At 47.5% G+C, this 13,475-nt stretch overlaps 1 protein-coding gene and 1 pseudogene across 2 annotated transcripts in view; one reads left to right on the forward strand and one right to left on the reverse strand.

Annotated features, from left to right (window-relative positions):
• The window catches only part of LHFPL2 (LHFPL tetraspan subfamily member 2), a 142,237-nt gene extending 133,183 nt beyond the window's left edge, over window positions 1–9,054 (reverse strand). The window contains exon 1 of one of the 2 annotated variants that reach the window (XM_070412234.1): window positions 9,018–9,054. The gene's annotated coding sequence lies outside the window, so the exon portion shown is untranslated. Of the gene's footprint in view, window positions 1–8,701; window positions 8,994–9,017 lie in introns of those variants that run through there. The other variant, XM_070412233.1, reaches the window with a different exon arrangement.
• A 3,199-nt stretch (window positions 9,055–12,253) lies between these two features.
• Window positions 12,254–12,655, forward strand: LOC139008104 (small ribosomal subunit protein eS17 pseudogene; annotated as a pseudogene).
• Window positions 12,656–13,475: the final 820 nt, after the last annotated feature.

A 13,475-nucleotide genomic window follows, 5' to 3' on the forward strand; every position in this document is an offset into this window, starting at 1 on the left:
CCGGAAGAAATGGGAAGTCGCGTGGCCAAGATCTTAAAAATTCAATACAAATATATAATAAGCTCGAGGAAATCTAACCTGGTGGCAATTTTTGTTTAAAAATGTTTGAAATTTTTTTAAAGACATGTAAATTATGTTAACTATGTAGTTGCTAAGAAAGCTAACATACCCTTAGTGCCCCTGAGTCTAGTTTCCAGACCACGAGAGCAGTGGTCCCTGTAGCATAACTGATCAGACCAACCTAGCGAGTTTGCCCGCCACCTCCCCACACCGGTACATACACTACCTTGTCACACCTTTTCATCACCACCACCACTTGGGCTCATATCATTCAGTGTGGCCACTAATGGCTACAGCTCTTTGGGGCTTGGATTATAGTTTGAGCATTCCACACATCAGCTTAGCTCCCTCTGATGCTGCCCCCCCCCCTTTTTTTTTACTAACCAAGAAAAGAACTATATACCTAAGCACAAAGTGAAAAATACATGTAAACAGACAAAACAACTTAAGCATACACATTTACCAAAAGGATTCAGATAAAAAATGACCTGCAGCCACCTGTTTAAGCCGGCACACCATGCTACATATTACAGCATGAGTCCATGCAGAATCAGTAATTAGGCTGGTAAATTATAAGCTTCCACTACAGAAGAACCCTGAAAAGACTACTCTAAGAATGAGCAAATGACAGAGTAAGTATCTGTTGAGACATACTTCTCTATGTAGAACCATCTTCTAGGAATAGACAGCCATTTGAAAAAAAATGGATGTGATTTTAGATTGTTTTAAAAGTTGGGAGCCATGTTTTTCTAAAGCGTATATTTCATATACAAATGGTCAGTCATTTACTTTAAAAAAGAAGACTGCTCACTGGTAAGTTTGTAATTCCCAGACTATCCAGGTTATTATTTTTAATTTCAGAAATTTTGATCCCTTTGAAAGATATATAATTGTCTAATCACTATGCGGTATACCTGAAACTAATATGATATTGTATGTCAACTGTAGTTAAAAAGTAAATTTAAAAAATGAATAAAATGCAAGAGAGAGAGAGAGAAATTTTGATCCCTATGGGTAAAAGAAAAAAAATTTAAGAGGTTAATTTGTCCCGAATAACTGTGTGCCATGTACCCTTATCTGAAGATGAAATGAGGCAACTATCTATGCAGTTACAGCCATCCTTAAATTACTGGCTACATGCCTCAAAACTGGAAAACAACATATGAAATTCGGCCCAACTGCGGCCTGCCCCAGGAGAAAGGAAGCTTGAACTCCAGGTGCCCCTGACAGCACGGCTGGATGTGGAAAGAAAGAAAATGCTGAACAATAGACTCAGTAGAGGAAGGAGAGCCCCTCTAATCTCCCGGGCATGCAGAGGAGTTGCTGCTAAAGGGATATTTAAGATCGCACTGCTAGTTCGAGTTCTGCTGAACACTGAAACAATTTTTAAAAAGAAAAAAACTAACATGTCAGTATAATGCATATTTAATTCAGTACTTCCTACCAATCAGATTTAGTTCAGTACTTATCCACAGATGTTCACACATTTAGATATAGAAATGAAACACATCCCAGATCACACCGACGATGTTTATGAAAACGTACAAAGCACCCTCCCCCCCATAAGGAGTGGGTTCTTCCCTATTGTTCTGAGGAAGCTGCCCCACTCTGTCTGTGGGCACAGCACCCAGTCCTGGTTCCAGTCCCCCAGCCTTCCAGGATTAGTAACTGCAATTATACAAACAGGAATTTCCATTTCTTTTTCAAGACAGAGAACTGTTGCATAATGCACGTACCACAGATGTTAGATGATGTATAGTGTTGTCACACACACACACACCACACACAAAACCACCAATAACAGTTTTGTTCTGATTTTAAAAGTAGCATGCTACTTATTGAAATTCTGAAAAAAGGAAAATAAGAAAACAGTCACCTGTGACCCCACTAGTCCAAGATAACCAATTAAAATTTCAGTCTACATTCTTCCAGTCTGTCTGTGGCTACCAGTGTGCCCTTTAATGGCACCCTAGTTAGAAAGGCATGGGTGAGGTGAGGCATTATTGCTTGTTACACAGACTGACAATGATTGATACTCCCTACTGGCCTTCCCCTAAACCCACAGCAGTAAGAGGAATAATGGTCTGGTTGTGCACAAATCAAATACTACCGCCTGCAATTCAACAAGCATTCATTGGGGTCTACTTTGCACTCTTTTATTTATCCCACAAATGAATGAAATTCAAATTAACAGCAATAGCCCCTGAGGGCCATATGGTAACTTCAAATAAAAAGGCGGATAAGCCTTGCCCCTTGTGGACATGAAAACAAAAGTCAGGCCGCCTAGTACAAGTTCTCAAGGTTCCTGGTGAGAGCCCTTTTTGTGGCTTGCAGACGGCTGCCTTCTTGCTGTCTTCACATAGAGACCAGGAGACACCCGACCATCCTCTCTAAGGTGGAAAATTAATGTTGGGGAGAAAGGAGTGTTGAGCAGTTGTAGATAAAGACTTGAGAACCACAAATATGTGTGCAGCTGCCCACCAGCAATCCAGGGGTCCCCAAGAGTCTGTGCACTTTTAGGATCAGAAAGATTCAATCCACAACCAAATGTTCTAAGTTCCACAAAGAGGGAGTGCTTTAAAAGGCCACATACTAACTGTTATAACACCCTAGCTTCATACAGCAGCCTGCATGGCAAATACTGTATTACCTTATGCAACCAACACCTTATTGAACTATTCTGTGCATAAAGAAGACACAAGAAAAGAACTGCTTTTGATACTAATGTCACCTCACTCCATGTTAAACATTGTTATGACCCTGCTGAAACCCCCAATGCTCTTCATTCAGATACTACTCTGAGTACAGAGTTTAGTACTTATTATTTTAGAAACCACGTGAAGAGTTTTAAAAGTTAGTTTGTTTGCACTGACCTAAATAGAACCTCAAATGTTCAGCCTCACTAAACACATCAGAAGCCTTATTTAATTTTGACTGGAAAAATTTTAAATGCCAATAATGCCACTTTAATTGTGGTAGTAAGTCAAAATCAGAACAAACCCACATGAAGAAAACGTCAAAATACACTGAGGTTCTCCTTCTTACCTGTCAAATCAAGGTCAAAGTTAGGTGTTTCTCTTGGCCTAGCTGGTGGTAATACAGTTAAAGAAAACATGCAGATAACATACCTGTTTGGCTATGTTCAGTGTTTTATAAATGCACACAAGACTAGTTTACATTCTCTGCAAGTGAAGGCCATCTTACAAGGGAGAGGGGGGTCACAGGTGACTGTTTTCTTAAATACAACATATACCTGCGGGTTAATCAGCTCAGGCTGCCATAACAAAATACCACAGACTGGGGGCCTTACACAGCAGACATTTATTTTTCACTGTTTTGGAGGCTGGCACCAAGATCAAGGTGTCAGATGCAGTTCCAGGTGAGGGGCCTCTTTCTGGCTGGTAGTGGGCCAGCCACCTTCTCACCGTGGCCGAGGGAGTGCCCTGGTCTCTCTTCCTCTTCTTGTGAGGACACTAATCCCATCGTGGGGGCTTGACCTTCATGGCCTCATCCAAACTTAATTACCTCCCAAAGGCCCACCTCCAAATACCAAACACATTGGGGATTAGGGCTTCATCCAGCACATGACTTTTTGGAAGAACACAAACATCTATATATATAAAAACCTTAGTGACCATTATGACCGGTCGACCAGACTACCGGTTGACCAGTTGCTATGACACACACTGACCACCAGGGGGCAGATGCTCAATGCATGAGCTGCCCCCTGGTGGTCAGTGCACTCCCACAGCCAACCTCCTGTGGCTGGCCAACCTCTCACGATCCCTTCCCCTGGGCCGGCCCCAATCGGCCCCTGATTGGGACTGGGCAAGATGGCCCTGCCGGATCGGCCCCGATTGCCAGCCAGGCCGAGGGACCCCACCCATGCATGAATTCATGCACCGGGCCTCTAGTTCTATTCATAAAATATGTGTGTGTCCTGGGGTGCAGGTTGGAGAGTACCAATTTTATCAGTTTACATCCCAGCTGTTTAAATATGTTCAAAGCCATTCTATACACATTCCTTGTAACTATCTCAGTTCAAAAGAGCATAAACAGATCTCACAAAGTCTACAAAATAACACCAGTAAGAGCCTGGTCATTTAAGGTCAAGGTCAGGGGCCTGATTATCCCCAGTCAGGCCTGTTGAAAAGATGAAAGAAAAGAAACTCAGTTGCAAGGACACAGATGACTCTCACCCTGAGCACTATTTAGTAAATCCTGACAGAACCAGGCAACCACTTGCCACTACTGTGAAAGTAATTCCATCTTTCATCTCTAGCTCCAGACCTCCCTTCCTGCCTGAGTAGCCAACTCTTCGCCAGGCATCTTTCTCTCTGGAAGGCTAGCAGTTCAGTTTTGGATTCCACTCAACTCACTACTCCTTGTCATCTCTCCAAACTGAGGTTCCTCACAGCTGCTTACCTCAGTGAATGGCACCATGACCCATACCAGTCACCCTGGGCTCCCTCTTCCTAAGTGCCCAGCCCTGGAGATGACCAAGGAAGTATGGGGAGTCTCTCCAGATCTGCCCCACTCCTCACTCCCACACCAAGTGCCCTAGGGATTCCTGCACCAGCCTCCAACCTCACCTTCTGTCCCCTGCCCTGGCCACCTTGTCGCCTAGCCCACCTCACGGTCACTGAGTTCTTCTTAAAGCACAATATGATCACATCATTCACCTGCTGCAAATTCTCCATCTTCCACACAGCTTTTGAGATAAAGTTCCTACTCCCCAGCTCAGCACCCAAGACCCTACAACCTAAGGTACCTCCCTATACAACCATGCCTCCAGTCCCAGCCACTACCAGTGAGTGTCCTCTCTACCTCAGACCTTTACAAGCCTTCTAGACTCCAAATATATGCATTATTATTGCATCAGGTATTACCGTGATTTTAAAAGTAGTGAAAAACAGAAACAAAACCTTAAAGGTCCATGAAGAACCAAGTTGGCACTCTTTCCTTTACTCTTTCAGTCGTGCCTTCTACCACAAGAGAGCATCAAATATTTCAAATGCCAGACCAGACTCTTCCCTGGACACAGGTTTTATAAGTTGATGATAAGATCTGACCTTTGATTCCTTCTTTGCCTTGCTAAGTCTGAGAAGTCTGACCTCTGAGGAAAACTGCTGCTTGCTTTCATGGCATGTTGGCTGGTGGTTCTAGTCAGCCACTACTCACATACTGGACACATACTTTTTTAAAAAATATATTTTTTATTGATTTCAGAGAGGAATGGAGAAGGAGAGATAGAAACATCAATGATGAGAGAGAACCATTGATGGGCATGCCCCCCACTGGGGATCGAGCCCGCAACTCAGGCATGTGCCCTTGACCGGAATTGAACCGGGGACCCTTCAGTCCGCAGGCTGATGCTCTACCCACTGAGCAAAACCAGCTAGGGCTGGACACATACTTTTATAAAGCACAAGAAGAAATAGGCCTCCCTGTGTCCCTTATCCCCATGGAGGACCCAGAGGACTGGCTGCCCCCTGCCATCTCCTCTCCTCCCCCAGATTGCTCCCCTCTAATCAGGCGAGCTTGTGGGAGAGAAGTACACCCAGCAGGCTGCTTTCCAGGGGCAGGCTCTCCTGAATCCAAAAGGGAGCTTCCAGGGTTTGTGGAGGTCTTTGCTTCCCCAACTGAAATGTGTGTCCTGTGAGAGAGGCTTGCTCTTGGTTCTCGCTGTGTTACCAGAAGCCAGAACAGAGCCTAGCCCATGGGAGAGGCTGCAGGGGTATTTGCTGAAGGACAGGATAAAAGAATGGATGATTGAGCAAACAGGCATTCCTCCCAAATTAGAAAGGCAATATACAGCATAGTTCCCCAGCTCAAAAAATACTGTTTTGCTAAGAATGTCTTTTGTTTACTCTGCTCTTAGGTACAACCTTGGTAAAAACGGAACAATGTGTCATTAACCTCAAGAGATACTTTAAAGTTGCTCTTCGGAATAAATTCTGGAGATTAGATATTTACTTACTATTTGTATCTTTCTAAGAGAAGTAAGCATTGAGTAGAAACATTGCTTTTAAGATTCCCAAGAGAAGCACTCACAATGTCCACCAGTAAAGTGTTTTGGGGTGTTTTTTTTTGGTTTTTTGGGTTTTTTTGCCTCAAATACAATTAAGATATTTACTTTGGTGGACCCTGGAACCTGAGAATTTGCCATTGCAAGAGGGCAGCGAAGCCTGGAATTGCAAACCACACCTGTGCTCTGCTCTTCAGATCCACACAGAGCCTGCACTACACATTCCCTGGAACCAAAGTTCCAGAAAAAGCTGACCAGAATGGGCCAAAGGATGCAGCCTGCAAGTTCCAGAAAGCCCCTGGTGGGGACTGCAGGGGCATGGGTACAGCCTCAACTCAGGGTCTGTTGTAAGCAGCAGTTGCTCACTCTAAAATCAAGTGTCTTTACATTCCACCTCTTAGAAAGGCACTGCTTTTTCCAGGCTGTTTGAAATACTTGACAACCATCATTAACGTTTCTGAGTACTTAGCCCAAGACACCACCCAAGTCCTATACAAAAGTAATCACAGTTAACCTTCAAGGTGATTCTTTCACTTGAACTCTTATCACTACCATTTTACAAACACAAAAATCAAGGCTACAATTAAATAACTTGCTTTCATAGCACTCTGGGGACTCAACAGCCTCAATTTGGGTCTCCTATATTTGGTCTCCAACTTTGTCAATTCTTTGCAATAAAAAAAGTTGAGAAGCTGTATATATACACTGCTCATTAAAAGAAATATGTACTTTTCCATATATTGTTTTTCTGTCTCTACTATGGACTTCTCCTTCCTGCCTCGCCCAAACACTATATTCCGTAAAATCTCTTTAATTCATCAGTCCACACATCTCTGTAGGCAGATGCCATCAATTCTGGGCCCATCACATGGATGAACAGTCTACATTTTTACCAGAAGGCATCACATTGCTCTCATACACAAATATCCTTGTTCCTTCCTATTGTCAAATTACTGATTTATGTATCATGACTCAAATTATATTCAAGAGTGTTTGTTTGCAGTGTAATTATTCTTCCTAATTGGACCGCTCTGAAGACAGATGATTCCCGCTCCTCGCCCTCGCCCCCCCATCATCTCTAGTAATATGCACTGTCTTCTTTTTTAGTATAAAATGTTTGCTGCACCCTTTGCAAACCACAGCCAGGCACACACCTGCTCTCTGTGTGACCCCTTGGGGAAAACATTATTGTAACATAGGGCTTTATCTGGTATTACTTCAAACCCCTCAAATATTATTTCATCAGAATCAGATTTCTGACATAGATGAATAACAAGGCTATCACAGTATGACAGCAAAAAGAAATGAGAATCTTGGGTTTTATTTCTTTTCCCTATCTTTAAAACATCTCATCTCCCCACCAGCATGCGTTCCCTATCTCTTAAATTTGAAAAGGAAACGTTTTTAAAGAGGACCCGTAGAAAAGATCAGGAAAGGGAGATGCCAAAGAAATTAACATTCGGCCATGGCTTGGAGCGCTCAGGCAGTGGGTGAAGTAAAAGTAACCTGCAGACGACAAAGGTCCCTCCCTCCACTCGGGGTGACTCAGGTTTAACTCCCAGGACTGGGCTCTAACCGCTCCTCCTCCCCTTGCCCCTCCCCCTCCCCCTCCCGCCCACACTTCTCCCTCCGGTTCCAACGCACATTTGTCTATAGAGGCCGCTTTGCGATTTCAAACAGTTCTGCTTGTACATGTGGGTCACTGATAGCAACCTACAGGCACGCACACAATCAAAGTAGAGAAAACGGGAAATACAGGAAATGCCCGGGATGGGAGCGAGGATGGGGGTGGGGGTGGGGGATCCGACTTGTCTTCACTCCCATTGAAACAGCTCAAGGACGCTCGCTCCTGAAATCCATGACCCTCCTGAAATAAAAGGTGAACGGGATTGTAGGAAATCCTTTTGCTTCATCGAGTTCAAAGAACACTAGACCGCTGAATGGCAGGGGAAAGAAAAGAAGGGAGGAAACTTTGTATCTAAAAACACCCAGAAACGCACACACACAGTCTCCCCCGGTCCTTCGCCCCATCCCCTGGGCTCAACCCACCCATTCCAGATGTGGTCTTCCCCACTCGCCGCCCACCTCCTCCAGCCCGCACCCCAAAACACTGGCCGCCCACAAAAATGCAGCCCAGACCTGAGGAGCAGCTGATGTCTGTGGCCGGTGCGACCCACACGCCACAGACCAGGCCCCCGGGCGCGGTACCAGGCGCGCCGAGCTGCGCCCCAGACCCGCCGAGCTGCGCCCCCGAGCCGCGCGCCGCCTTGCCCGCGGTCGTCGCCGGTCGCGCCGGCTTCCCGGGAACCGCAGTTCCAGGCACAACTTTTTTCCACTTCTGCTGCCGGCGGCCGGCGCGGCGAGAGCAGACGCAGCCGTTCCCTCCCTCTCCAGTGTCCAACACCCGTCCCTGCAGCTCCCCGCCCGGTCCCCTTCCCTCCCCGCGGGCTCCGCGGGCGCCGGAGCAGAATTCCCGCTCCAGCCGCCGCGCACCCCGCCAGGGCTCCGCCGGCACCCGCGCGGGGACCCCGCAGCCCCACTACCGGGGTGCAGCTCTCCCGCCCGGGGTGCAGCTCTCCCTCCCAGGGCGCGCGGGGTCCGGCGCCCACTCACCGCCCGGCTCGGCGTCCCCGAGCGCGCAGCTTCCCAGCGGGGCTTTCCGTTACGCCTCCTCGCAGCCGCTCACTCCGGCCCCGCCGGCGCTCGGGAAGGAGGAGGCGGGAGGAGAGAGAGGAGGCGGCGAGAGGAGGGGGCGAGGGAGGGTGGGGAGAGGGTCCGCGGGTGGGGGAGGAGGAGCGGGCGAGCGAGCGCCGACCTGGGCCGCCGCCGGCTAGCGCGGAGGGAGGAGAAAGAGGGGCGGGGGCAGGGAAAGAAAGAGGCCGCCGCGCCTCCCCGCCCAGGACCCGGCCCCGCGCCGCTGCCCAGTCACCATCGCCGCCGCGTCCCGCTCTCGGCCGGGCGTCCGGGGGAGGGGTCGGCTCGGGACTCCCCCGGCGCGGGCGGGCGACGGCGGGCGGGCGGAGCAGGCCCGGCCTCCGGAGGGGAGTGTCCTGCGGGGCCCGGGAGGGTGTGGGCGAAAGGGGATCCCCGGGGGAGGGGCGGGGGCCTGGGAGCCGGTCACTGCGCCCTCCGTCCGGCGGCGCCTCCGGAGTCCAGCTCAGGTCCCCCGAGCGCGCGGGGAACCTCTAGGGACCGTGTCCAGAACCGGCCCGGGGCGAGAGCGCAGCGCCCGGTCGGCGTCGGGGTGGGAGGCGGACTCCGGCGGAGAGCGGGCCCCGGAGGGCGCGGGCAGTTCCCCAGGCGGGGCCCAAGCCGGGGTGTCGGTCGGCTGATCCCGGGAACCCGAAGCCGGAGGGGGTTTGCCTGGACCCCGCGCTAGCTCTCCTCTCCGGAGAGGAGGCTGGGGCGTAAGTTTCCTTGCCCTGCGAGTCTCCAGGTTAGGAACTCAGGGAGAGCAGTCTGGAAGGATATTTGTGAATAGACCGCTTTGGGTAACACACTTCTATTCAAAGCCACCCACCTCCCCTGCCTCAAATTAAGGTTTCGGGGTGAATTTCCTAGGCGTTTTTGCCGACAGTCTGAGAAGAATCCTTGCCCAGAGAGGGAACTCACTAACGCCCAACAGCGCCCCAGAGCAAAGAGCACAGAGTTCAAGGGCCTGAGTTAAGGTGACAATATTCCTTGTGATTTAAACGTAGGGACGGGGCACATAGCCAAGCAAACCCTTCTTATCTTTTTTCCCTGCTTCCTGTCCCTAACTCTCCGCCCATTGCCAGGGACACCTGCACCCAGTGGCCTGGACGCAGTCAGTCAACGCGTGGCCTCTCCCCTGCATGGCCAACAGGCGATCCCACTGATTCTTCACTTTCAAGGTCTTTCCAGGAGCCTGTCCTTTGCAAGTCCACTCACTGCCACTTTCCTGGTTCTCGGTGCTCTTAGAGGCGCCATGTTTTCAGTGGCCTCCTCCTTGGTCCCCTCTTTGCACTGGATCCATCTGTACAAGCCTTCCGGTTAAAGGTTCGCTCAGGCAGGCCACGTCCTGTTCTAGAAGCACTCTGACACAGAAAATTCTGAATTACTGAAAAGCTTTTCTATTCAAAGCCACCCACCTACTGGCTCCTGGGAGCTGGGTGCTTTCACCAGCCGGGTATCCTCCCCACCCCGCGAAGGTTCCATACTGCATCCACGTGGGAGTTCCTGATGCTCTTGCCAGAACTGGAATGCTCTCTTCCATCTCTCTCTCAGCCAAGTCCCGCTTATCTTTATTGCAAATGAAGTTTGTAATACAACATTTCTTCTATAAAAGGATGTGTGCATTCCTCCCATTTTTGAAATCATACACTAGAAATAACAAGGCTTATGGGGGGGAACAGGGTTAGGAACAAACTACTCAAAAGCTATGTAACCTTGCAACCAGAACACCTAGAAAACAGCAACCATTCCTGGCGTGGTGAACACAATACAATATACAGATGATGCACTGTAGAATTATACACCTGAAACCTATATAATGTTATCAACCAATGTCACCCAACACATTCAGTAAAAAAATAAAAGTCAAAATTTTAAGAAGAGAGACACCGGGGATGCACTCATGCACAGGAGAAACCATGAGAAGACACAGGGAGAGGTGGCTCTCTGCACGTTGAGGAGAGAGGCCTCATTAAAACCAACCTCCCAACACCTTGTTCTTGGACGCCCAGTCTCCAGAACTGAGAGAAAATGCCTTTCTGTTGTTTAAGCCCCCTGCTCTGCGTATTTTGTTATGGCAGCCCTAGCAGACTAATGCAAATAGGTGCTTATTGCAGGCCTAACGCACGAGGGTTACAGTGACAGTCTCCTCAACAGCGCTGTAATTTTTCGAAGGCAGGACCTAAGTCTTATATTTCTTTGTATCCCCCCAAATACCCAGTGAAGTTCCCTTGGTAGAACAGGACCTCAGTGAGCGTGCGCGCGCGCACATACACACACACACTCTCTCTCTCTCTCTCTCTCTCTCTCCCCTAGTAACCATTCCAAGAAACCATTCCAGCAAGAATTTATGAGCCATGTTAAATTCCTAAGAAATATTACAGTAAACATAAATATAGGACCTGACCTTTATAAAAAGATGAGGTAATGGATGAGGAGATTGAAAGTTGTTTGAGGGTGAAGAGTTAGGAAGATAAGCACAAAATATACAAATAAGAGGTACATTCCCCCTTCCCCATAAGCTTTTCCAAGTTAGAGCTCATGGCTAACTCAATCTAAGAGAAAGAATATAGAGTGAATGGGCATCAGGCATAGCATTGGGTGCTCTCCACAACTCACATTCTGCTGTGAGTTTTGCTTGCAGCTGCTCTTAATGGTGCAAAATATGAGGTGCTGAGAACAATTGCATGTGACCAACACAACCACTCCATTTTACTAATATCCTTTTTCTACATATCAATAATGAATGAGCTAATCTGTGTTACATATGCTCTCATTACAGAAATATGCTGGGTATAGAGCAGACTGTACTTACGTCTATACTTAGGAAGCAGACTGTACTTCATTCCACACATCTAGTGAGCACTCACTGTGTGCAAGGGGCAGTTCAGGCACCGGGATGCATCGGCGGACAAAGGGAAACACAAAAATGTCTGCCCTCATGGATGTGGATACGTGAACAGGGCATCGCAGATGGTTTGTATTATTTGGTGGTATTGCACGTTTCATATGGATGCAACTTGAATTGATGCCGCATCTACATTTTATTCTCTTTTAAAAATATATATTTTTATTGATTTCAGAGAGGAAGGGAGAGGGAGAGAGAGATAGAAACATCAATGATGAGAGAGAATCACTGATTGGCTGCCTCCTGCATGCCCCACACTGAGGACCAAGCCCACAACCCAGGCATGTGCCCCTGGCCAGAATCGAACCTGGGACCCCTCAGTCTGCAGGCTGACGCTCTACCCACTGAGCCAAACTGGCTAGGGTTACATTTTATTCTCTTTGAGGGCTAGGGTTGAGCCTTATGTTTTTGTATCTTCACAATGTCTGACATAGCATATGCCTACTGGGATGTGTAAATTAGGGAATTTACACCCATGTATCCTTTGTGCTATTAAATTCACAGGAGAACCACTTGGGATCTAAAACTAAAGTTCTCTCAGGCTCGTTCACCAGGGACCAGCCAAGATGGGCCGAGTTCATACCAAGACACTGAAGAAGGCAGCCAGGGTCATCATGGAGCAGTACTGCACGTACCTGGGCAATGATTCCACACCAAGAAGCACGTGTGCGAGGAGATCGCCGTTATCCCCAGCAGAAGATCTGCAACAAGATAGCCGGCGCTGTGTGTCACCCATCAGATGAAGCAGGGTCAGAGAGGCCCTGAGAGGGGTGTTTCCTTGAAGCTTCAGGAAGATACGAGAGGAGAGATAATTATGTCCCTGAGGTCTCAGTCCTAGATCAGATCATGAAGTTTATTCTGAAACTAAGGAAATGCTGAAGCTCTTGGAGTTTGGCAGTCTGTCCAGCCTACAGGTCACTCAGCCTACCATTGGAATGACGTTCAAAACACCACGTGGAGCCATGTGAATCTTTCTGCTGTGCTCTAATACCAATAAACCATCTGATGAATGAGGATAGCTAAATGTCAGCAACCAAAAAAAAAAAAAAAAGTTTTCTCAGAACCATGTTTATTGCTATTTGGGCTAAAATCAAAGCAAGTATCCCCAGATAGGATCATTTGGACCTGAAGAATAGATAAAGTACACTTAATAGGAATCAAGAAACTAGGGATTGGAAGGGGAGGAAGAATAGAGAAGGAGAGACAGGATAAAAGGTATAGTCCAAGAAGAAAGTACCTGCTACGTTCTCTGGAAAGGCAGACTAGGGGAAAAAAGGGTAATAACAGGAACTTTGGGGGATTGTGAATGTTGTTTTTATCATGGGCTTCAGCTACATTTTCAAGAAACACTTACTATGAGGCATAAATGAGAAAGAAATTAAAGGGAAACTGCCAAGTTTAGTCAAATGACAAGGTCTTGGAAGATAATTATGAGCCATCGGATGGGCCATAAGGTAAAATTACCCTGGGCCTGGTGAAAATGTGATTCTGAATGTACTTGCCTGTGCAGATCACTCAGCCTCCTGAACACTATACCCCACCTGGTGTAACTTACAGCAACAGGGCTAGACAGTTTTCATGTGTGAACACTTTGTTTCCTATTCTGAGTATGAATCTGTTTGGGATTTAAATCAAATATGCATTTATAGCAGACACATTTGATATGTTTTCATGATTGTCAGCATACTAAAGATTGATTAAATTTGCCTATTCACCTTCAAAACACCCTACCTCTCAAATCCACCACCACCCATTTTCGGAGACTGAGATTTCCTTATACTGTGATCA

The sequence above is a fragment of the Myotis yumanensis genome, unplaced genomic scaffold (assembly GCF_028538775.1).
Source record: "Myotis yumanensis isolate MYYU_CA2020_CCGP unplaced genomic scaffold, mMyoYum1.0.hap1 SCAF_4, whole genome shotgun sequence".
Taxonomy (NCBI): domain Eukaryota; kingdom Metazoa; phylum Chordata; class Mammalia; order Chiroptera; family Vespertilionidae; genus Myotis; species Myotis yumanensis.